Source organism: Dendropsophus ebraccatus, chromosome 10 (assembly GCF_027789765.1).
Source record: "Dendropsophus ebraccatus isolate aDenEbr1 chromosome 10, aDenEbr1.pat, whole genome shotgun sequence".
Classification (NCBI taxonomy): Eukaryota; Metazoa; Chordata; class Amphibia; order Anura; family Hylidae; genus Dendropsophus; species Dendropsophus ebraccatus.
The window spans coordinates 1,754,615-1,780,521 of NC_091463.1; the positions used below are offsets into that span (position 1 = coordinate 1,754,615).

The 25,907-nt window shown below is 47.9% G+C and overlaps 1 protein-coding gene across 1 annotated transcript in view; it reads left to right on the top strand.

Annotated features, from left to right (window-relative positions):
- The first annotated feature begins 12,588 nt into the window (after positions 1 to 12,588).
- PHF19 (PHD finger protein 19) overlaps positions 12,589 to 25,907 on the top strand; it is a 137,140-nt gene continuing 123,821 nt past the window's right edge. Inside the window, exon 1 of the mRNA XM_069986054.1 lies at positions 12,589 to 12,712. The gene's annotated coding sequence lies outside the window, so the exon portion shown is untranslated. The remainder of the gene's footprint in view (positions 12,713 to 25,907) is intronic.

Sequence of the window (25,907 nt, forward strand, 5' to 3'; positions counted from 1 at the left end):
TCTGTCTGTGCTTCCAGATTGCAGACACTGTTATAAAGAGGTCAGGACACATGGGACCTGTCATATCTGTCTGTGCTTCCAGACTGCTGACACTGTTATATAGAGGCCAGAAGACACATGATACCTGTCATATCTGTCTGTGCTTCCAGACTGCTGACACTGTTATATAGAGGCCAGAAGACACATGATACCTGTCATATCTGTCTGTGCTTCCAGACTGCTATCATGTGTCTCCTGACCTCTATATAACAATGTCAGCAGTCTGGAAGCACAGACAGATATATGACAGGTCCCATGTGTCTCCTGAATTTGGATTATTGCTGACAGATTCCCTATAAATGGATTGTTCACCAAGGTGTTTTCCTTTCTTTCCAATCAACTGGTTGCAGAGATCATTAATTTACTTCTATTACAAAATCTCCATTCTTCCTGTACTTATCAGCTGCTGTATGGAAGTGGTGTATTCTTTCCAGTCTGACACAGTGCTCTCTGCTGCCACCTTTGTCCATGTCAGGAACTGTCCAGAGCAGCAGCAAATCCCCATAGGAAACTTCTTCAAACTGGAAAGAATACACAACATCCTGCAGGACATACAGCAGCTGATAAGTACTGGAAGACTGGAGAAAATACACCACTTCCTGCAGGATATAAAGGAGCTGATAAGTACTGGAAGACAACATTCTTTAATAGAAGTAAAAAACAAATCTCTGGCACTTTCTGGCACCCCTTGATTTGTTGGTGAGCTATCCCTTTAAAGGGACGCGTTATCCCTTTCCTGCTGCCTTAACCAGGAGTCATGAAGGCGGACGTTGCACTCTCAATCACAGCTGCAGGGACCGCCCCCATGACTCTTGGTTCAGGCAGCACGAGATCTGAGGCAGGGATTCCTGGAAGTGAGCGATGACATCACTGCTGCAGCCGAGTGATTATCCGGGGCCCCCCCCCCCCCCCCCCCCGCACACTATACAAGCTACGTGCGGGGGCCAAACAACAAGGGGGGGGCTGATTCTCTGACACCACAGACCCCCCCCACCCGCCCTCCAAACACAGGAAATGTGAGGGGCCACTGCACCCACCGTGACATGGAAGCCCCTACATATACACAGGACTGTGCCACAGCTGCCCCAGGACCCCCAGAGAAAGGAGCAGGTGTAACACGTATCCCCTTATAACTACCTATACACAGCACTGCTCATCCTGGGCCGCCTGGTTCATGACAACAATGCCAAAAGTGAAGACTGACACATACAGTAGACGAATAAGACACCGTACCTGGTGAGGGGACGCTATAGAGCCCGGTATATACAGCGAGGAAGGTGAAGAGGACGCTATAGAGCCCGGTATATACAGCAAGGAAGGTGAGGAGGACGCTATAGAGCCCAGTATATACAGCGAGGAAGGTGAAGGGGAGGCTATAGAGCCCAGTATATACAGCGAGGAAGGTGAAGGGGAGGCTATAGAGCCCAGTATATACAGCGAGGAAGGTGAGGAGGACGCTATAGAACCCAGTATATACAGCGAGGAAGGTGAGGAGGACGCTATAGAGCCCGGTATATACAGCGAGGATGGTGAGGAGGACGCTAGAGAGCCCGGTATATACAGCCAGGAAGGTGAGGAGGACGCTATAGAGCCCAGTATATACAGCGAGGATGGTGAAGGGGAGGCTATAGAGCCCAGTATATACAGCGAGGATGGTGAGGAGGACGCTATAGAGCCCGGTATATACAGCGAGGAAGGTGAAGAGGACGCTATAGAGCCCGGTATATACAGCAAGGAAGGTGAGGAGGACGCTATAGAGCCCAGTATATACAGCGAGGATGGTGAGGAGGACGCTATAGAGCCTGGTATATACAGCGAGGAAGGTGAGGAGGACGCTATAGAGCCCAGTATATACAGCGAGGATGGTGAAGAGGACGCTATAGAGCCCGGTATATACAGCGAGGAAGGTGAAGAGGACGCTATAGAGCCCGGTATATACAGCAAGGAAGGTGAGGAGGACGCTATAGAGCCCGGTATATACAGCCAGGAAGGTGAAGAGGACGTTATAGAGCCCAGTATATACAGCGAGGAAGGTGAAGAGGACGCTATAGAGCCCAGTATATACAGCGAGGAAGGTGAGGAGGACGCTATAGAGCCCAGTATATACAGCGAGGATGGTGAGGAGGACGTTATAGAGCCCAGTATATACAGCGAGGATGGTGAGGAGGACGTTATAGAGCCCAGTATATACAGCGAGGAAGGTGAAGAGGACGCTATAGAGCCCAGTATATACAGCGAGGATGGTGAGGAGGACGCTATAGAGCCCAGTATATACAGCGAGGAAGGTGAAGAGGACACTATAGAGCCCGGTATATACAGTGAGGAAGGTGAGGAGGACACTATAGAGCCCAGTATATACAGCCAGGAAGGTGAGGAGGACGCTATAGAGCCCAGTATATACAGCGAGGAAGGTGAGGAGGACGCTATAGAGCCCAGTATATACAGCGAGGAAGGTGAGGAGGACGTTATAGAGCCCAGTATATACAGCGAGGAAGGTGAGGAGGACGCTATAGAGCCAAGTATATACAGCGAGGAAGGTGAAGAGGATGCTATAGAGCCCAGTATATACAGCGAGGATGGTGAGGAGGACGCTATAGAGCCCAGTATATACAGCGAGGATGGTGAAGGGGAGGCTATAGAGCCCAGTATATACAGCGAGGAAGGTGAAGAGGACGCTATAGAGCCCAGTATATACAGCGAGGATGGTGAGGAGGACGCTATAGAGCCCAGTATATACAGCGAGGATGGTGAGGAGGACGCTATAGAGCCCGGTATATACAGCGAGGAAGGTGAGGAGGACGCTATAGAGCCCAGTATATACAGCGAGGAAGGTGAAGGGGAGGCTATAGAGCCCAGTATATACAGCGAGGAAGGTGAGGAGGACGCTATAGAGCACTGTATATACAGCGAGGAAGGTGAGGAGGACGCTATAGAGCCCAGTATATACAGCGTGGATGGTGAGGAGGACGCTATAGAGCCCGGTATATACAGCGAGGAAGGTGAGGAGGACGCTATAGAGCCCGGTATATACAGCGAGGAAGGTGAGGAGGACGCTATAGAGCCCAGTATATACAGCGAGGATGGTGAAGGGGAGGCTATAGAGCCCAGTATATACAGCGAGGAAGGTGAAGGGGAGGCTATAGAGCCAAGTATATACAGCGAGGAAGGTGAGGAGGACGCTATAGAGCCCAGTATATACAGCGAGGATGGTGAGGAGGACGCTATAGAGCCCAGTATATACAGCGAGGATGGTGAGGAGGACGCTATAGAGCCCAGTATATACAGCGAGGAAGGTGAAGGGGAGGCTATAGAGCCCAGTATATACAGCGAGGAAGGTGAAGGGGAGGCTATAGAGCCCAGTATATACAGCGAGGAAGGTGAAGGGGAGGCTATAGAGCCCAGTATATACAGCGAGGAAGGTGAGGAGGACGCTATAGAGCCCAGTATATACAGCGAGGAAGGTGAAGAGGACGCTATAGAGCCCAGTATATACAGCGAGGAAGGTGAAGGGGACGCTATAGAGCCCAGTATATACAGCGAGGAAGGTGAGGAGGACGCTATAGAGCCCGGTATATACAGCGAGGAAGGTGAGGAGGACGCTATAGAGCCCAGTATATACAGCGAGGAAGGTGAGGAGGACGCTATAGAGCCCAGTATATACAGCGAGGATGGTGAGGAGGACGCTATAGAGCCCAGTATATACAGCGAGGATGGTGAGGAGGACGCTATAGAGCCCGGTATATACAGCGAGGAAGGTGAGGAGGACGCTATAGAGCCCGGTATATACAGCGAGGAAGGTGAGGAGGACGCTATAGAGCCCAGTATATACAGCGAGGAAGGTGAGGAGGACGCTATAGAGCCCAGTATATACAGCGAGGATGGTGAGGAGGACGCTATAGAGCCCAGTATATACAGCGAGGAAGGTGAGGAGGACGCTATAGAGCACTGTATATACAGAGTAACATTATACAGTTATTACAGTGTAGTATACAGTATATACAGTAAGGGCTGTACACAGTACAGTCAGTACAGTGTAGCAGTATACAGTATATACAGTCAGTAAAGTTTACCAATATACAGTATATAGTGTCAGGGCAGTACAGCAGTATACAGATTATACCATCAGTACAGTGTAGCAGTATATAAAGTCAGGCCACTATACAGTATATACAGTCAGTACAGTATATACAGTCAGGGCCGTATACAGTATATACAGTCAGTGCAGTATATACAGTCAGGGCACTATACAGTATATACAGTCAGGGCCGTATACAGTATATACAGTCAGTTCAGTCAAGGCACTATACAGTATATACAGTCAGTAAAGTCAAGGCACTATACAGTATATACAGTCAGTAAAGTCAGGGCACTATACAGTATATACAGTCAGGGCACTATACAGTATATACAGTCAGGGCACTATACAGTATATACAGTCAGGGCACTATACAGTATATACAGTCAGGGCACTATACAGTATATACAGTCAGTACAGTCAGGGCACTATACAGTATATACAGTCAGGGCACTATACAGTATATACAGTCAGTGAAGTCAGGGCACTATACAGTTAGGACAATGTAGCAGTCTACAGTATATACAGTCAGTACAGAATATACAATCAGGGCACTATACAGTTTATACAGTCAGTACAGTATACAGTATATACAGTTAGTACAGTATACAGTATATACAGTCAGTACAGTATACAGTATATACAGTTAGTACAGTATATACAGTCAGTACAGTACACAGTATATACAGTCAGTACAGTATATACAGTCAGTACAGTATACAGTATATACAGTCAGTACAGCATACAGGACATACAATCAGTACAGTACACAATATATATACAGTCAGTACACTATATATATATATACAGTCAGTACAGTACACAGTATATACCGTCAGTACAGCATACAGGACATACAATCAGGGCAGTACACAATATATATATATATATATATATATATATATATATATATATATTTATATATACACAGTCAATATATATATATATATATATATATATATATACACACACAGTCAGTAGAGTACACAATATATACAGTCAGTAGAGTACACAGTATATACAGTCAGTACAGTATACAGTATATACAGTCAGTATAGTACACAGTATACACAGTCAGTACAGTATACAGTATATACAGTCAGTACAGTATACAGTATACACAGTCAGTACAGTATACAGTATATATAGTCAGTACAGTATACAGTATACACAGTCAGTACAGTATATACAGTCAGTACAGTACACAATATATACAGTCAGTACAGTATATACAGTCAGTACAGTACACAGTATACACATTCAATACAGTATACAGTATATACAGTCAGTACAGTACACAGTATATACAGTCAGTACAGTATATACAGTCAGTACAGTACACAGTATATACAGTCAGTACAGTACACAGTATATACAGTATATACAGTCAGTACAGTATACAGTATATACAGTCAGGGCTGTAAACAGTATATACAGTCAGTACAGTATATACAGTCAGTACAGTACACAGTATATACAGTCAGTACATACAGTCAGTACAGTACACAGTATATACAGTATATATAGTCAGTACAGTACACAGTATATACAGTCAGTACAGTATATACAGTCAGTACAGTACACAGTATACGCAGTCAGTACAGTATATACAGTCAGTACAGTACACAGTATACACAGTCAATACAGTATACAGTATATACAGTCAGTACAGTACACAGTATATACAGTCAGTACAGTACACAGTATATACAGTCAGTACAGTATATACAGTCAGTACAGTACACAGTATACACAGTCAATACAGTATACAGTATATACAGTCAGTACAGTACACAGTATATACAGTCAGTACAGTACACAGTATATACAGTCAGTAGAGTACACAATATATACAGTCAGTAGAGTACACAGTATATACAGTCAGTACAGTATACAGTATATACAGTCAGTATAGTACACAGTATACACAGTCAGTACAGTATACAGTATATACAGTCAATACAGTATACAGTATATACAGTCAGTACAGTACACAGTATATACAGTCAGTACAGTACACAGTATATACAGTCAGTACAGTATATACAGTCAGTACAGTACACAGTATACACAGTCAATACAGTATACAGTATATACAGTCAGTACAGTACACAGTATATACAGTCAGTACAGTACACAGTATATACAGTCAGTACAGTATATACAGTCAGTACAGTACACAGTATATACAGTCAGTACAGTACACAGTATATATAGTCAGTACAGTATACAGTATACACAGTCAGTACAGTATATACAGTCAGTACAGTACACAGTATACACAGTCAGTACAGTATATATAGTCAGTACAGTACACAGTATATACAGTCAGTACAGTATACAGTATACACAGTCAGTACAGTATACAGTATACACAGTCAGTACAGTATACAGTATACACAGTCAGTACAGTATACAGTATATACAGTCAGTACAGTACACAGTATACACAGTCAGTACAGTATACAGTATACACAGTCAGTACAGTACACAGTATACACAGTCAGTACAGTATACAGTATATACAGTCAGTACAGTACACAGTATACACAGTCAGTACAGTATACAGTATATACAGTCAGTACAGTATACAGTATATACAGTCAGTACAGTACACAGTATATACAGTCAGTACAGTACACAGTATACACAGTCAGTACAGTATACAGTATATACAGTCAGTACAGTACACAGTATATACAGTATATACAGTCAGTACAGTATACAGTATATACAGTCAGTACAGTATACAGTATACACAGTCAGTACAGTACACAATATATACAGTCAGTACAGTATACAGTATATACAGTCAGTACAGTATATACAATTAGTACAGTATATACAGTCAGTACAGTACACAGTATATACAGTCAGTACAGTATACAGTATATACAGTCAGTACAGTATACAGTATACACAGTCAGTACAGTATACAGTATATACAGTCAGTACAGTATACAGTATATACAGTCAGTACAGTATACAGTATACACAGTCAGTACAGTATACAGTATATACAGTCAGTACAGTATACAGTATACACAGTCAGTACAGTACACAGTATACACAGTCAGTACAGTATATATAGTCAGTACAGTACACAGTATATACAGTCAGTACAGTATACAGTATACACAGTCAGTACAGTATATACAGTCAGTACACAGTCTATACATTCAGTACAGTATACAGTATATACAGTCAGTACAGTACACAGTATACACAGTCAGTACAGTATACAGTATACACAGTCAGTACAGTACACAGTATACACAGTCAGTACAGTATACAGTATATACAGTCAGTACAGTACACAGTATACACAGTCAGTACAGTATACAGTATATACAGTCAGTACAGTATACAGTATATACAGTCAGTACAGTACACAGTATACACAGTCAGTACAGTACACAGTATACACAGTCAGTACAGTACACAATATATACAGTCAGTAGAGTATACAGTATATACAGTCAGTACAGTATACAGTATATACAATTAGTACAGTATATACAGTCAGTACAGTACACAGTATATACAGTCAGTACAGTACACAGTACAATATATAAAGTCAGTACAGTACACAGTATATGCAGTCAGTACAGTACACAGTATACACAGTCAGTACAGTACACAGTATACACAGTCCGTACAGTATACAGTATATACAGTCAGTACAGTACACAGTATATACAGTCAGTACAGTACACAGTATACACAGTCAGTACAGTACACAGTATACACAGTCCGTACAGTATACAGTATATACAGTCAGTACAGTACACAGTATATACAGTCAGTACAGTACACAGTATACACAGTCAGTACAGTACACAGTATACACAGTCCGTACAGTACACAGTATATACAGTCAGTACAGTATACAGTATACACCGTCAGTACAGTACACAGTATATACAGTCAGTACAGTATACAATATATACAGTCAGTACAGTACACAGTATATACAGTCAGGGCTGTACACAGTATATACAGTCAGTACAGTATACAGTATATACAGTCAGTACAGTATACACAGTCAGTACAGTACACAGTATATACAGTCAGTACAGTACACAATATATACAGTCAGTACAGTATACACAGTCAGTACAGTATATACAGTCAGTACAGTACACAATAAATACAGTCAGTACAGTATACACAGTCAGTACAGTATATACAGTCAGTACAGTACACAATATATACAGTCAGTACAATACACAGTACAGTCAGTACAGTATACAGTATATACAGTCAGTACAGTATACAGTATATACAGTCAGTACAATATACAGTCAGTACAGTACACAGTATATACAGTCAGTACAGTACACAATATATACAGTCAGTAGAGTATATAGTATATACAGTCAGTACAGTACACAGTACAATATATAAAGTCAGTACAGTACACAGTATATACAGTCAGTACAGTACACAATATATACAGTCAGTACAGTATACACAGTCAGTACAGTATATACAGTCAGTACAGTACACAATATATACAGTCAGTACAGTATATACAGTCAGTATAGTATACACAGTCAGTACAGTATATACAGTCAGTACAGTATATACAGTCAGTACAGTACACAATATATACAGTCAGTACAATACACAGTACAGTCAGTACAGTATATAGTCAGTACAGTATACAGTATATACAGTCAGTACAATATACAGTCAGTACAGTACACAGTATATACAGTCAGGGCTGTACACAGTATATACAGTCAGTACAGCATACAAGACATACTATCAGGGCAATACACAGTATATACAGTCAGTACAGTAAACAGTATATACAGTCAGTACAGTATATACAGTCAGTACAGTACACAGTATATACAGTATATACAGTCAGTACAGTATACAGTATATACAGTCAGGGCTGTACACAGTATATACAGTCAGTACAGTATATACAGTCAGTACAGTACACAGTATATACAGTCAGTACATACAGTCAGTACAGTACACAGTATATACAGTATATATAGTCAGTACAGTACACAGTATATACAGTCAGTACAGTATATACAGTCAGTACAGTACACAGTATACGCAGTCAGTACAGTATATACAGTCAGTACAGTACACAGTATACACAGTCAATACAGTATACAGTATATACAGTCAGTACAGTACACAGTATATACAGTCAGTACAGTACACAGTATATACAGTCAGTACAGTATATACAGTCAGTACAGTACACAGTATATACAGTATATACAGTCAGTACAGTATACAGTATATACAGTCAGGGCTGTACACAGTATATACAGTCAGTACAGTATATACAGTCAGTACAGTACACAGTATATATAGTCAGTACAGTACACAGTATATACAGTATATACAGTCAGTACAGTACACAGTATATATAGTCAGTACAGTATATACAGTCAGTACAGTATACAGTATATACAGTCAGTACAGTACACAATATATACAGTCAGTACATACAGTCAGTACAGTATACAGTATATACAGTCAGTACAGTACACAGTATATACAGTCAGTACAGTATACAGTATACACAGTCAGTACAGTATATACAGTCAGTACAGTACACAGTATATACAGTCAGTACAGTACACAGTATACACAGTCAGTACAGTATACAGTATATACAGTCAGTACAGTACACAGTATACACAGTCAGTACAGTATATACAGTCAGTACAGTATACACAGTCAGTACAGTATACAGTATATACAGTCAGTACAGTACACAGTCTATACATTCAGTACAGTATACAGTATATACAGTCAGTACAGTACACAGTATATACAGTCAGTACAGTACACAGTATATACAGTATATACAGTCAGTACAGTATACAGTATATACAGTCAGGGCTGTACACAGTATATACAGTCAGTACAGTATATACAGTCAGTACAGTACACAGTATATACAGTCAGTACATACAGTCAGTACAGTACACAGTATATACAGTCAGTACAGTCTATACATTTAGTACAGTATACAGTATATACAGTCAGTACAGTACACAGTATATACAGTCAGTACAGTACACAGTATATACAGTATATACAGTCAGTACAGTACACAGTATATATAGTCAGTACAGTATATACAGTCAGTACAGTATATACAGTCAGTACAGTATATACAGTCAGTACAGTACACAATATATACAGTCAGTACATACAGTCAGTACAGTATACAGTATATACAGTCAGTACAGTACACAGTATATACAGTCAGTACAGTATACAGTATACACAGTCAGTACAGTATATACAGTCAGTACAGTACACAGTATATACAGTCAGTACAGTACACAGTATACACAGTCAGTACAGTATATACAGTCAGTACAGTACACAATATATACAGTCAGTACAGTACAGTCTATACATTTAGTACAGTATACAGTATACACAGTCAGTACAGTACACAGTATACACAGTCAGTACAGTATACAGTATATACAGTCAGTACAGTATACAGTATATACAGTGAGTACAGTATACAGTATATACAGTCAGTACAATATACAGTATATACAGTCAGTACAGTATACAGTATATACAGTCAGTACAGTACACAGTATATACAGTCAGTACAGTATACAGTATATACAGTCAGTACAGTATACAGTATACACAGTCAGTACAGTATACAGTATATACAGTCAGTACAGTATACAGTATATACTGTACAGTCAGTACAGTATACAGTATATACAGTCAGTACAGTACAGTCAGTCAGTACAGTATACAGTATATACAGTCAGTACAGTATACAGTATATACAGTCAGTACAGTATACAGTATACACCGTCAGTACAGTATACAGTATATACAGTCAGTACAGTATACAGTATAGACAGTCAGTACAGTATACAGTATAGACAGTCAGTACAGTATACAGTATATACAGTCAGTACAGTACAGTATACAGTATATACAGTCAGTACAGTATACAGTATATACAGTCAGTACAATATACAGTATATACAGTCAGTACAGTATACAGTATACACAGTCAGTACAGTACACAGTATATACAGTCAGTACAGTATACAGTATATACAGTCAGTACAGTATATACAGTCAGGGACGGCTCTCTTTGGCGGTTTGGCAGCATGGGTGAGTGCAATAAAGATTAGGAGATAATAATAGTGGATTATATACCTCTTGTGACTATATGTAAGCATATGGGGAACTAGGAGATTATTAAGTCCCTAGATACATATATACCCCTTTGTGACATAGTGAGGCAGAGGACTAGAATTAAAAGAGATTATTATAGATGCACTGTCCATGATGATGTATATCTGCTAACATCAGCTTTTTATTGGTATTATATACTTTTTTATTGTGGTCATTTTTTAAATTCTTCTTTTATGAGAAACATATTGTATTTTGTACTAATGTATACATAATAAAAATCTTATATATATAATTTTTAAAACTAAAACCCAGTGTTTGTTTGTATAAAGTATATACAGTCAGTACAGTACAGTATACAGTATACACATTCAGTACAGTATACAGTATATACAGTCAGTACAGTACACAGTATATACAGTCAGTACAGTACACAGTATATACAGTATATACAGTCAGTACAGTATACAGTATACACAGTCAGTACAGTATACAGTATACACAGTCAGTACAGTATACAGTATATACAGTCAGTACAGTATACAGTATATACAGTCAGTACAGTACACAGTATATACAGTCAGTACAGTATACAGTATATACAGTCAGTACAGTATACAGTATACACAGTCAGTACAGTATACAGTATATACAGTCAGTACAGTATACAGTATATACAGTCAGTACAGTACACAGTATACACAGTCAGTACAGTATACACAGTCAGTACAGTATACAGTATATACAGTCAGTACAGTATACAGTATATACAGTCAGTACAGTACACAGTATATACAGTCAGTACAGTATACAGTATATACAGTCAGTACAGTATACAGTATATACAGTCAGTACAGTGTACAGTATATACAGTCAGTACAGTACACAGTATATACAGTCAGTACAGTATACAGTATATACAGTCAGTACAGTATACAGTATATACAGTCAGTACAGTATACAGTATACACAGTCAGTACAGTATACAGTATATACAGTCAGTACAGTATACAGTATATACAGTCAGTACAGTACACAGTATACACAGTCAGTACAGTATACACAGTCAGTACAGTATACAGTATATACAGTCAGTACAGTATACAGTATATACAGTCAGTACAGTATACAGTATATACAGTCAGTACAGTATACAGTATACACAGTCAGTACAGTATACAGTATATACCACCCATGTCAGCGCTGTAGTGAGGCGCGGCTCCCGGGAGAAGAGGGAGGGGGAGTGGGGGCAGAGTCGGGGTCCGCGCGGCCAATGATGGCGGCCGGGGGGGGGGGGAGGGGCTCCTCCTCATTACATAAGAGAAACGTCAACAATCCGCGGGAAAACTGACGGCGCTCAAGATGGTGAAGAGCGGGGGATCCCGGGGCCTGACGGGGGCCACCTGTACCCGGCTGTGAGGAGCCGCACCCCGACACCAGGTGAGAGGAAGGGGGTCCCCAACACCACACTGACCATATACTGAGGTAACCCCCCCACTGACCATATACTGAGGTACCCCCCCACTGACCATATACTGAGGTAACCCCCCCCCCACTGACCATATACTGAGGTAACCCCCTACACTGACCATATACTGAGGTAACCCCCCACTGACCATATACTGAGGTAACCCCCCACTGACCATATACTGAGGTAACCCCCCCACTGACCATATACTGAGGTAACCCCCCCACTGACCATATACTGAGGTACCCCCCCACTGACCATATACTGAGGTAACCCCCCCCACTGACCATATACTGAGGTAACCCCCCCCCACTGACCATATACTGAGGTAACCCCCCACACTGACCATATACTGAGGTACCCCCCCACACTGACCATATACTGAGGTAACCCCCCCACTGACCATATACTGAGGTAACCCCCCCACTGACCATATACTGAGGTAACCCCCCCACTGACCATATACTGAGGTAACCCCCCCACTGACCATATACTGAGGTAACCCCCCCACTGACCATATACTGAGGTAACCCCCCCCACTGACCATATACTGAGGTAACCCCCCACACTGACCATATACTGAGGTAACCCCCCACTGACCATATACTGAGGTAACCCCCCACTGACCATATACTGAGGTAACCCCCCACTGACCATATACTGAGGTAACCCCCCCCCCACTGACCATATACTGAGGTAACCCCCCCACACTGACCATATACTGAGATACCCCCCCACTGACCATATACTGAGATACCCCCCCCCCCACTGACCATATACTGAGGTAACCCCCCCACTGACCATATACTGAGGTAACCCCCCACACTGACCATATACTGAGGTAACCCCCCCACTGACCATATACTGAGGTAACCCCCCCACTGACCATATACTGAGGTAACCCCCCCCACTGACCATATACTGAGGTAACCCCCCCCACTGACCATATACTGAGGTAACCCCCCCACTGACCATATACTGAGGTAACCCCCCCACTGACCATATACTGAGATACCCCCCCACTGACCATATACTGAGGTAACCCCCCCACTGACCATATACTGAGGTAACCCCCCCACTGACCATATACTGAGTTACCCCCCCACTGACCATATACTGAGATACCCCCCCCACTGACCATATACTGAGGTAACCCCCCCCACTGACCATATACTGAGGTAACCCCCCCCCCCACTGACCATATACTGAGGTAACCCCCCACACTGACCATATACTGAGATACCCCCCCACTGACCATATACTGAGGTAACCCCCCCCCACTGACCATATACTGAGGTAACCCCCCCCCACTGACCATATACTGAGGTAACCCCCCCACTGACCATATACTGAGGTAACCCCCCCCACTGACCATATACTGAGGTAACCCCCCCACTGACCATATACTGAGGTAACCCCCCACACTGACCATATACTGAGGTAAAAACCTCCCTTACTGACCATATTTTGAGGTAAACCCCCCGCCACACACACACACAGTGACCATAGACTGAGGTAACCCCCTTCCCCGGCAGTGATCAAGTACTGAGGTAACCCCCCCCCCCCCCCACAGTGACCTTATACTGAGGTAAACCCCCCACACTGGCCATTTACCAAAGTAATCCCCCTACACTGACCATATATACTGAGGTAAACCCCCCCCCCACTGACCATATATCGAGGTAACCCCACCCCCACTGATCATATACTAAGGTAACCCCCCCACACAGTGACCATATACTGAGGTAACCCCCCCACACAGTGACCATATACTGAAGTAAGTATATCTCCGTCCGGGGACCGGCTCCAGGCGCGGGACTTGGAGAGAAGGTGTAAGTATAAGGGTCTCTAGCGGGGGTTGGACGGCCTTCACCCCGGCACGGGGGGGGGGTCGACAGGTCTTCTTTAATTTCAGTAAGGCTTCTATGAGGAGGTGAGTTATAGACTGGACCTGGGGGAGGCTGTGGACGTTGTGTATCTGGACGTTTCTATAGTATTTGATATTGTGCCGCATGAAAGTTTGGTCTACAAAATGAGGATGCTGGGACTGGGGGAAACATTTGCAAATGGGTAAGTAACTGGTTGTGTGATAGGAAACAGAGGGTGGTCATTGATGGAACATATTCAGATTGGGTTTTAGTTACTAGTGGGGTACAGCAGGGGTCAGTGTTGGGTCACAGTTACTAGTGGGGTACCACAGGGGTCAGTGTTGGGTAACAGTTACTAGTGGGGTACCACAGGGGTTAGTGTTGGGTCACAGTTACTAGTGGGGTACCGCAGGGGTCAGTGTTGGGTCACAGTTACTAGTGGGGTACCACAGGGTTCAGTGTTGGGTCACAGTTACTAGTGGGGTACCACAGGGGTCAGTGTTGGGTCACGGTTACTAGTGGGGTACCACAGGGGTCAGTGTTGGGTCACAGTTACTAGTGGGGTACAGCAGGGGGCAGTGTTGGGTCACTTCTTTTTAATATTTTTATTAATGATCTTGTAGAGGGGCTACAGAGTAGAATCTCCATTTTTGCAGATGATACTAAACTGGGTAAAGTAATCAGTACAGAGGAGGATAATATCATATTACAGAGGGATTTGGAGAAGCTAGAGGCTTGGGCAGTGAAATGGCAGATGAAGTATAATGTGGATAAATGTAAGGTTATGCATTTGGGCCGTAGAAATAATAAGTACAGTTATGTGCTAAATAATAAAACACTGGGTAACACTGCTGCCGAAAAGGACCTGGGGGTATTGGTGGACAGTAACCTCATCTATAGTGATCAGCGCCAGGCAGCAGCTGCCAAGGCTAATAAAATAATGGGAGACATCAAAAGAGGTCGAGATGCTAAAGATGAGAACATAGTTTATCCTCTTTATAAATCACTGGTCAGACCACACATGGTATATACTGTATACAGCACCGGGCACTGGTATATAAGAAGGACATAGCTGAACTGGAGCGGGTGCAGAGGAGGGCAACAAAGGTCATTAAGGGAATGGGGGGGGGGGGGTTACAGGACCAGGACAGGTTATCACGCTTGGGGTTATTTACACTAGAAAAAAGACGTCTTAGGGGCAATCTGATCCCAATGTCCTATGGGCAGATGAGACATGCCACAATGCTTCTGGGAGACCGTCCTATAGACAGATGAGACACGCCACAATGCTTCTGGGAGACCGTCCTATGGGCAGATGAGACATGCCACAATGCTTCTGGGAGACCGTCCTATGGACAGATGAGACAATGCTTCTGGGAGACCGTCCTATGGACAGATGAGACAATGCTTCTGGGAGACCGTCCTATGGGCAGATGAGACAATGCTTCTGGGAGACCGTCCTATGGGCAGATGAGACACGCCACAATGCTTCTGGGAGACCGTCCTATGGACAGATGAGACATGCCACAATGCTTCTGGGAGACCGTCCTATGGACAGATGAGACACGCCACAATGCTTCTGGGAGACCGTCCTATGTACAGATGAGACATGCCACAATGCTTCTGGGAGACCGTCCTATGGACAGATGAGACAATGCTTCTGGGAGACCGTCCTATGGACAGATGAGACCATGCTTCTGGGAGACCGTCCTATGGACAGATGAGACAATGCTTCTGGGAGACCGTCCTATGGACAGATGAGACACGCCACAATGCTTCTGGGAGACCGTCCTATGGACAGATGAGACCTGCCACAATGCTTCTGGGAGACCGTCCTATGTACAGATGAGACATGCCACAATGCTTCTGGGAGACCGTCCTATGGACAGATGAGACAATGCTTCTGGGAGACCGTCCTATGGACAGATGAGACCATGCTTCTGGGAGACCGTCCTATGGACAGATGAGACAATGCTTCTGGGAGACCGTCCTATGGACAGATGAGACACGCCACAATGCTTCTGGGAGACCGTCCTATGGACAGATGAGACCTGCCACAATGCTTCTGGGAGACCGTCCTATGTACAGATGAGACATGCCACAATGCTTCTGGGAGACCGTCCTATGGACAGATGAGACAATGCTTCTGGGAGACCGTCCTATGGACAGATGAGACCATGCTTCTGGGAGACCGTCCTATGGACAGATGAGACAATGCTTCTGGGAGACCGTCCTATGGACAGATGAGACACGCCACAATGCTTCTGGGAGACCGTCCTATGGACAGATGAGACCTGCCACAATGCTTCTGGGAGACCGTCCTATGTACAGATGAGACATGCCACAATGCTTCTGGGAGACCGTCCTATGGACAGATGAGACAATGCTTCTGGGAGACCGTCCTATGGACAGATGAGACACGCCGCAATGCTTTTGGGAGACTGTCCTATGGACAGATGAGACAATGCTTCTGGGAGACCGTCCTATGGGCAGATGAGACACGCCACAATGCTTCTGGGAGACCGTCCTATGGGCAGATGAGACACGCCACAATGCTTCAGGGAGACTGTCCGATGGACAGATGAGACAATGCTTCTGGGAGACAGTCCTATGGACATATGAGACAATGCTTCTGGGAGACCGTCCTATAGACAGATGAGACACGCCACAATGCTTCTGGGAGACCGTCCTATGGGCAGATGAGACATGCCACAATGCTTCTGGGAGACCGTCCTATGGACAGATGAGACAATGCTTCTGGGAGACCGTCCTATGGACAGATGAGACAATGCTTCTGGGAGACCGTCCTATGGGCAGATTAGACACGCCACAATGCTTCTGGGAGACCGTCCTATGGACAGATGAGACATGCCACAATGCTTCTGGGAGACCGTCCTATGGACAGATGAGACACGCCACAATGCTTCTGGGAGACCGTCCTATGGACAGATGAGACATGCCACAATGCTTCTGGGAGACCGTCCTATGGACAGATGAGACAATGCTTCTGGGAGACCGTCCTATGGACAGATGAGACGATGCTTCTGGGAGACCGTCCTATGGACAGATGAGACAATGCTTCTGGGAGACCGTCCTATGGACAGATGAGACACGCCACAATGCTTCTGGGAGACCGTCCTATGGACAGATGAGACATGCCACAATGCTTCTGGGAGACCGTCCTATGTACAGATGAGACATGCCACAATGCTTCTGGGAGACCGTCCTATGGACAGATGAGACAATGCTTCTGGGAGACCGTCCTATGGACAGATGAGACACGCCGCAATGCTTTTGGGAGACTGTCCTATGGACAGATGAGACAATGCTTCTGGGAGACCGTCCTATGGGCAGATGAGACACGCCACAATGCTTCTGGGAGACCGTCCTATGGGCAGATGAGACACGCCACAATGCTTCTGGGAGACTGTCCGATGGACAGATGAGACAATGCTTCTGGGAGACAGTCCTATGGACATATGAGACAATGCTTCTGGGAGACCGTCCTATAGACAGATGAGACACGCCACAATGCTTCTGGGAGACCGTCCTATGGGCAGATGAGACATGCCACAATGCTTCTGGGAGACCGTCCTATGGACAGATGAGACAATGCTTCTGGGAGACCGTCCTATGGACAGATGAGACAATGCTTCTGGGAGACCGTCCTATGGGCAGATGAGACACGCCACAATGCTTCTGGGAGACCGTCCTATGGACAGATGAGACATGCCACAATGCTTCTGGGAGACCGTCCTATGGACAGATGAGACACGCCACAATGCTTCTGGGAGACCGTCCTATGTACAGATGAGACATGCCACAATGCTTCTGGGAGACCGTCCTATGGACAGATGAGACAATGCTTCTGGGAGACCGTCCTATGGACAGATGAGACGATGCTTCTGGGAGACCGTCCTATGGACAGATGAGACAATGCTTCTGGGAGACCGTCCTATGGACAGATGAGACAATGCTTCTGGGAGACCGTCCTATGGACAGATGAGACACGCCACAATGCTTCTGGGAGACCGTCCTATGGACAGATGAGACATGCCACAATGCTTCTGGGAGACCGTCCTATGTACAGATGAGACATGCCACAATGCTTCTGGGAGACCGTCCTATGGACAGATGAGACAATGCTTCTGGGAGACCGTCCTATGGACAGATGAGACACGCCGCAATGCTTCTGGGAGACTGTCCTATGGACAGATGAGACAATGCTTCTGGGAGACCGTCCTATGGGCAGATGAGACACGCCACAATGCTTCTGGGAGACCGTCCTATGGGCAGATGAGACACGCCACAATGCTTCTGGGAGACCGTCCTATGGGCAGATGAGACACTCCACAATGCTTCTGGGAGACCGTCCTATGGGCAGATGAGACACGCCACAATGCTTCTGGGAGACCGTCCTATGGGCAGATGAGACACGCCACAATGCTTAATAGACAATAAGGGGGCATATTTCTGCAGGGGTATACCTGGATATAAAGGGGCATATGTCTGCAGGAGGTATACCTGGATATAAAGGGGCATATGTCTGCAGGAGGTATACCTGGATATAAAGGGGCATATGTCTGCAGGAGGTATACCTGGATATAAAGGGGCATATGTCTGCAGGGGGTATACCTGACTATAAAGGGGCATATGTCTGCAGGGGGTATACCTGGCTATAAAGGGGCATATGTCTTCAGGGGGTATACCTGGCTATAAAGGGGCATATGTCTGCAGGGGTATACCTGGTCACAAGAGGCATACCTGGCTGCAGGGGGACATACCAGGCTACAGTGGGCGTATGTCTGCAGGGGGGTGGGGCATACCTGCCTACAAGGGGCATATCCGGCTGCAGGGGGTGGGGCATATCTTGCTACATAGAGGATAATCTGTTTGCACAGGAAGGGGTCAGAGTAGCTGTGCAGAGAAAGGGGTGAGAGGATCTGTGCAGAGTGAGGGGTGAGAAGAGCTGTGCAGAGGAAGGGGTGAGAGGAGCTGTGCAGAGGGAGGGGTGAGAGGAGCTGTGCAGAGGGAGGGGTGAGAGGAGCTGTGCAGAGGGAGGGATGAGAGGAGCTGTGCAGAGGGAGGGATGAGAGGAGCTGTGCAGAGGGAGGGATGAGAGGAGCTGTGCAGAGGGAGGGGTGAGAGGAGCTGTGCAGAGAAAGGGGTGAGAGGAGCTGTGCAGAGGGAGGGGTGAGAGGAGCTGTGCAGAGGGAGGGATGAGAGGAGCTGTGCAGAGGGAGGGGTGAGAGGAGCTGTGCAGAGAAAGGGGTGAGAGGAGCTGTGCAGAGGGAGGGGAGGGGTGAGAAGAGCTGTGCAGAGAAAGGGGTGAGAGGAGCTGTGCAGAGGGAGGGGTGAGAGGAGCTGTGCAGAGGGAGGGATGAGAGGAGCTGTGCAGAGAAAGGGGTGAGAGGAGCTGTGCAGAGGGAGGGATGAGAGGAGCTGTGCAGAGGGAGGGGTGAGGAGCTGTGCAGAGGGAGGGATGAGAGGAGCTGTGCAGAGGGAGGGGTGAGAGGAGCTGTGCAGAGAAAGGGGTGAGAGGAGCTGTGCAGAGGGAGGGGTGAGAGGAGCTGTGCAGAGGGAGGGGTGAGAGGATCTGTGCAGAGGGAGGGGTGAGAGGAGCTGTGCAGAGGGAGGGATGAGAGGAGCTGTGCAGAGGGAGGGGTGAGAGGAGCTGTGCAGAGGGAGGGGTGAGAGGAGCTGTGCAGAGGGAGGGGTGAGAGGAGCTGTGCAGATGGAGGGATGAGAGGAGCTGTGCAGAGGGAGGGGTGAGAGGAGCTGTGCAGAGGGAGGGGTGAGAGGATCTGTGCAGAGGGAGGGGTGAGAGGAGCTGTGCAGAGGGAGGGGTGAGAGGAGCTGTGCAGAGGGAGGGGTGAGAGGAGCTGTGCAGAGGGAGGGGTGAGAGGAGCTGTGCAGAGGGAGGGGTGAGAGGAGCTGTGCAAAGGGAGGGGTGAGAGGAGCTGTGCAGAGGGAGGGGTGAGAGGAGCTGTGCAGAGGGAGGGATGAGAGGAGCTGTGCAGAGGGAGGGGTGAGAGGAGCTGTGCAGAGGGAGGGATGAGAGGAGCTGTGCAGAGGGAGGGATGAGAGGAGCTGTGCAGAGGGAGGGGTGAGAGGAGCTGTGCAGAGGGAGGGGTGAGAGGAGCTGTGCAGAGGGAGGGGTGAGAGGAGCTGTGCAGAGGGAGGGATGAGAGGAGCTGTGCAGAGGGAGGGGTGAGAGGAGCTGTGCAGAGGGAGGGATGAGAGGAGCTGTGCAGAGGGAGGGATGAGAGGAGCTGTGCAGAGGGAGGGGTGAGAGGAGCTGTGCAGAGGGAGGGGTGAGAGGAGCTGTGCAGAGGGAGGGGTGAGAGGAGCTGTGCAGAGGGAGGGGTGAGAGGAGCTGTGCAGAGGGAGGGGTGAGAGGAGCTGTGCAGAGTGAGGGGTGAGAGGAGCTGTGCAGAGGGAGGGGTGAGAGGAGCTGTGCAGAGGGAGGGGTGAGAGGAGCTGTGCAGAGGGAGGGATGAGAGGAGCTGTGCAGAGGGAGGGGTGAGAGGAGCTGTGCAGAGTGAGGGGTGAGAAGAGCTGTGCAGAGGGAGGGGTGAGAAGAGCTGTGCAGAGAAAGGGGTGAGAGGAGCTGTGCAGAGAAAGGGGTGAGAGGAGCTGTGCAGAGAAAGGGGTGAGAGGAGCTGTGCAGAGAAAGGGGTGAGAGGAGCTGTGCAGAGAAAGGGGTGAGAAGAGCTGTGCAGAGAAAGGGGTGAGAGGAGCTGTGCAGAGGGAGGGGTGAGAGGAGCTGTGCAGAGGGAGGGGTGAGAGGAGCTGTGCAGAGGGAGGGGTGAGAGGAGCTGTGCAGAGGGAGGGGTGAGAGGAGCTGTGCAGAGGGAGGGGTGAGAGGAGCTGTGCAGAGGGAGGGGTGAGAGGAGCTGTGCAGAGGGAGGGATGAGAGGAGCTGTGCAGAGGGAGGGGTGAGAGGAGCTGTGCAGAGGGAGGGGTGAGAGGAGCTGTGCAGAGGGAGGGATGAGAGGAGCTGTGCAGAGGGAGGGGTGAGAGGAGCTGTGCAGAGGAAGGGGTGAGAGGAGCTGTGCAGAGTGAGGGGTGAGAGGAGCTGTGCAGAGTGAGGGGTGAGAGGAGCTGTGCAGAGGGAGGGGTGAGAGGAGCTGTGCAGAGGGAGGGGTGAGAGGAGCTGTGCAGAGGGAGGGGTGAGAGGAGCTGTGCAGAGAAAGTGGTGAGAGGAGCTGTGCAGAGGGAGGGGTGAGAGGAGCTGTGCAGAGGGAGGGGTGAGAGGAGCTGTGCAGAGGGAGGGGTGAGAGGAGCTGTGCAGAGGGAGGGGTGAGAGGAGCTGTGCAGAGGGAGGGATGAGAGGAGCTGTGCAGAGAAAGGGGTGAGAGGAGCTGTGCAGAGGGAGGGGTGAGAGGAGCTGTGCAGAGGGAGGGGTGAGAGGAGCTGTGCAGAGGGAGGGATGAGAGGAGCTGTGCAGAGGGAGGGATGAGAGGAGCTGTGCAGAGGGAGGGGTGAGAGGAGCTGTGCAGAGGGAGGGGTGAGAGGAGCTGTGCAGAGGGAGGGGTGAGAGGAGCTGTGCAGAGGGAGGGATGAGAGGAGCTGTGCAGAGGGAGGGATGAGAGGAGCTGTGCAGAGGGAGGGGTGAGAGGAGCTGTGCAGAGGGAGGGGTGAGAGGAGCTGTGCAGAGGGAGGGGTGAGAGGAGCTGTGCAGAGGGAGGGGTGAGAGGAGCTGTGCAGAGGGAGGGGTGAGAGGAGCTGTGCAGAGGAGCAGAAGTCTCGCTGAGGGCTATGGGAATCATGTGATTGCCTCATTAGGGTCCCATCTTTTCTGTCCAGGCTGATGGTATGGGTTTTATGTTTGTTTTTTATGTTTGACTTTTTGTTCATTTTGATACAATTTTCATTATTACATTTGTCAGATTCAGGTTATTTCTGTGCTCATTGTGAGTTTTTTCTTTCAATAAACGAGGGGCACCAGCAATTCTGTCCTTTGTGAGTTAACACTTTGCATTCTGGCGGGCTCTTATGCACTAGGCCCTGTCACAGTTGCGGCTGCAGCTTTGTTGGAAGGGTTTCTCCTTGTCATCTATGTAAAGCAGACACTCGCATCCCCCTGATCATCATTGCAGGGATTCACGTTGGGCTGGAGTTCTCCTTGTGTGACACATGTGTGGTGAAGTATTGAAGCTGGCAGTGATGCTGGAGGTGACTGCAGTGTGTGCTGCAGAGCTGTGCTCTCACCCGGGAAGGGAATTTGGTGCGTTTTTGAGGTTTTACATTATTAGAAAACAGGAAATACAAATTACAGCTTAGATTTCCGTTCTAGAATAAACCCCAGTGTGACTGTACACTGGTGAATAGTGGAGCCGGGGGTCATTGGCAGAGTGTTGGTGCCTGGCTGCAGGGAGACCACCACCACCACCACAGTGAGTACTGGCACGATACAGCTGGGTGTCCACTAGGGGGAGGTATTGAGGCATGCAGGTTAGTGTAGAATGTAAGCTCTGTGGGCGACGCCTGTCTCTGGTTTATGTTCTCTCCTTAGACGTTAGGTTGGAGGTTTTTGTGTCGTGTTTCATCCTCTTCTCTCTGTCTCTGAATGACTGTGATGCAGGAAAGGGAAGCTGATACTGACTCATATACAGAAATGCCTCAGTAGCTGTTAGCAAGTATTAACCCTTTCCTTTCCTGAAGCTTTGTGTGTCTGGTGCAGACATGTCCACTAATCCTGTATGTCCAGGTACTGCACACAATGCACCTCAGTACCCTCAGCCCCCCAAGGTGTGTGCAGTAACCTACCTCACATCCAGAGAGCTCAGTACCCTCAGCCTGCCCACCCGCCAGGTGTGTCCAGTAACCTACCTCACATCCAAAGAGCTCAGTACCCTCTACTCCCAGAGATGTGTGCCATAACCTGCCCCCCATCTAGAAAACTCAGTACCCTCAGCCCCCCAAGGTGTGTCCAGTAACCTACCTCACATCCACAGAGCTCAGTACCCTCAGCCCCCCCCCACCAGGTGTATCCAGTAACCTACCTCACACCCACAGAGCTCAGTACCCTCAGCCCCCCTCCCCCCCCAGGTGTATCCAGTAACCTACCTCACATCCAGAGAGCTCAGTACCCTTAGCCCCCCCAGGTGCGTCCAGTAACCTACCTCACATCCAGAGAGCTCAGTACCCTCAGCCCCCCTCCCCCAGGTGTGTCCAGTAACCTACCTCACATCCAGAGAGCTCAGTACCCTCAGCCCCCCCCAGGTGTGTGCAGTAACCTACCTCACATGCAGAGAGCTCAATACCCTCAGCCCCCCAAGGTGCCAGCAGTAACCTACCTCACATCCAGAGAGCTCAGTACCCTCAGCCCCCCCCCAGGTGTGTGCAGTAACCTACCTCACATCCAGAGAGCTCAGTACCCTCAACCCCCCAGGTGTGTGCAGTAACCTACCTCACATCCAGAGAGCTTAGTACCCTCAGACCCCCAAGGTGCCTGCAGTAACCTACCTCACATCCAGACACCTCAGTACCCTCAGCCCCCCCAGGTGTGTGCAGTAACCTACCTCACATCCAGAGAGCTCAGTACCCTCAGCCCCCCCCCCCAGGTGTGTGCAGTAACCTACCTCACGTCCAGAGAGCTCAGTACCCTCAGCCCCCCCCCAGGTGTGTCCATTAACCTACCTCACATCCAGAGAGCTCAGTACCCTCAGCCCCCCCTCCCCCCACCCCCAGGTGTGTCCAGTAACCTACCTCACATCCAGAGAGCTCAGTACCCTTAGCCCCCCCAGGTGCGTCCAGTAACCTACCTCACATCCAGAGAGCTCAGTACCCTCAGCCCCCCCCCCCCAGGTGTGTCCAGTAACCTACCTCACATCCACAGAGCTTAGTACCCTCAGTCCCCCCCCCCAGGTGTGTGCATTAACCTACCTCACATGCAGAGAGCTCAGTACCCTCAGCCCCCCCCCCAGGTGTGTCCAGTAACCTGCCTCACATCCACAGAGCTCCGTACCCTCAGCCCCCCAGGTGTGTCCAGTAACCTACCTCACATCCACAGAGCTTAGTACCCTCAGTCCCCCCCCCAGGTGTGTCCAGGAACCTACCTCACATCCACAGAGCTCCGTACCCTCAGCCCCCCCAGGTGTGTCCAGTAACCTACCTCACATCCAGAGAGTTCAGTACCCTCAGCCACCCCCCACTGCCAGGTGTGTCCAGTAACCTACCTCACATCCAGAAAGCTCGGTACCCTCAGCCCCCCCCAGGTGTGTCCAGTAACCTACCTCACATCCAGAGAGCTCAGTACCCTCAGCCCCCCCAGGTGTCTCCAGTAACCTACCTCACATCCAGAGAGCTCAGTACCCTCAGCCCCCCCAGGTGTCTCCAGTAACCTACCTCACATCCAGAGAGCTCAGTACCCTCAGCCCCCCAGGTGTGTGCAGTAACCTACCTCACATCCAAAGAGCTCTGTACCCTCAGCCCCCCCCCCAGGTGTGTCCAGTAACCTACCTCACATCCAGAGAGCTCAGTACCCTCAGCCCCCCCCCCCAGGTGTGTCCAGTAACCTACCTCACATCCAGAGAGCTCAGTACCCTCAGCCCCCCAGGTGTGTGCAGTAACCTACCTCACATCCAAAGAGCTCAGTACCCTCAGTCCCCCCCCCAGGTGTGTGCAGTAACGTACCTCACATCCACAGAGCTCCGTACCCTCAGCCCCCCCAGGTTTGTCCAGTAACCTACCTCACATCCAGAGAGCTCAGTACCCTCAGTCCCCCCCCAGGTGTGTGCATTAACCTACCTCACATGCAGAGAGCTCAGTACCCTCAGCCACCCCCCACCGCCAGGTGTGTCCAGTAACCTACCTCACATCCAGAAAGCTCGGTACCCTCAGCCCTCCCCAGGTGTGTCCAGTAACCTACCTCACATCCAGAGAGCTCAGTACCCTCAGCCCCCCCCCCAGGTGTGTGCAGTAACCTACCTCACATCCAGAGAGCTCAGTACCCTCAGCCACCCCCCACCAGGTGTGTGCAGTAACCTACCTCACATCCAGAGAGCTCAGTACCCTCAGCCTCCCCAGGTGTGTCCAGTAACCTACCTCACATCCAGAGAGCCCCCCCTCAGGTGTGTCCAGTAACCTACCTCACATCCAGAGAGCTCATTACCCTCAGCCCCCCCCAGGTGTGTGCAGTAACCTACCTCACATCCAGAGAGCTCAGTACCCTCAGCCCCCCTCCCCCCCAGGTGTGTCCAGTAACTTACCTCACATGCAGAGAGCTCAGTACCCTCAGTCCCTTCCCCCCAGGTGTGTGCAGTAACCTACCTCACATCCAGATAGCTCAGTA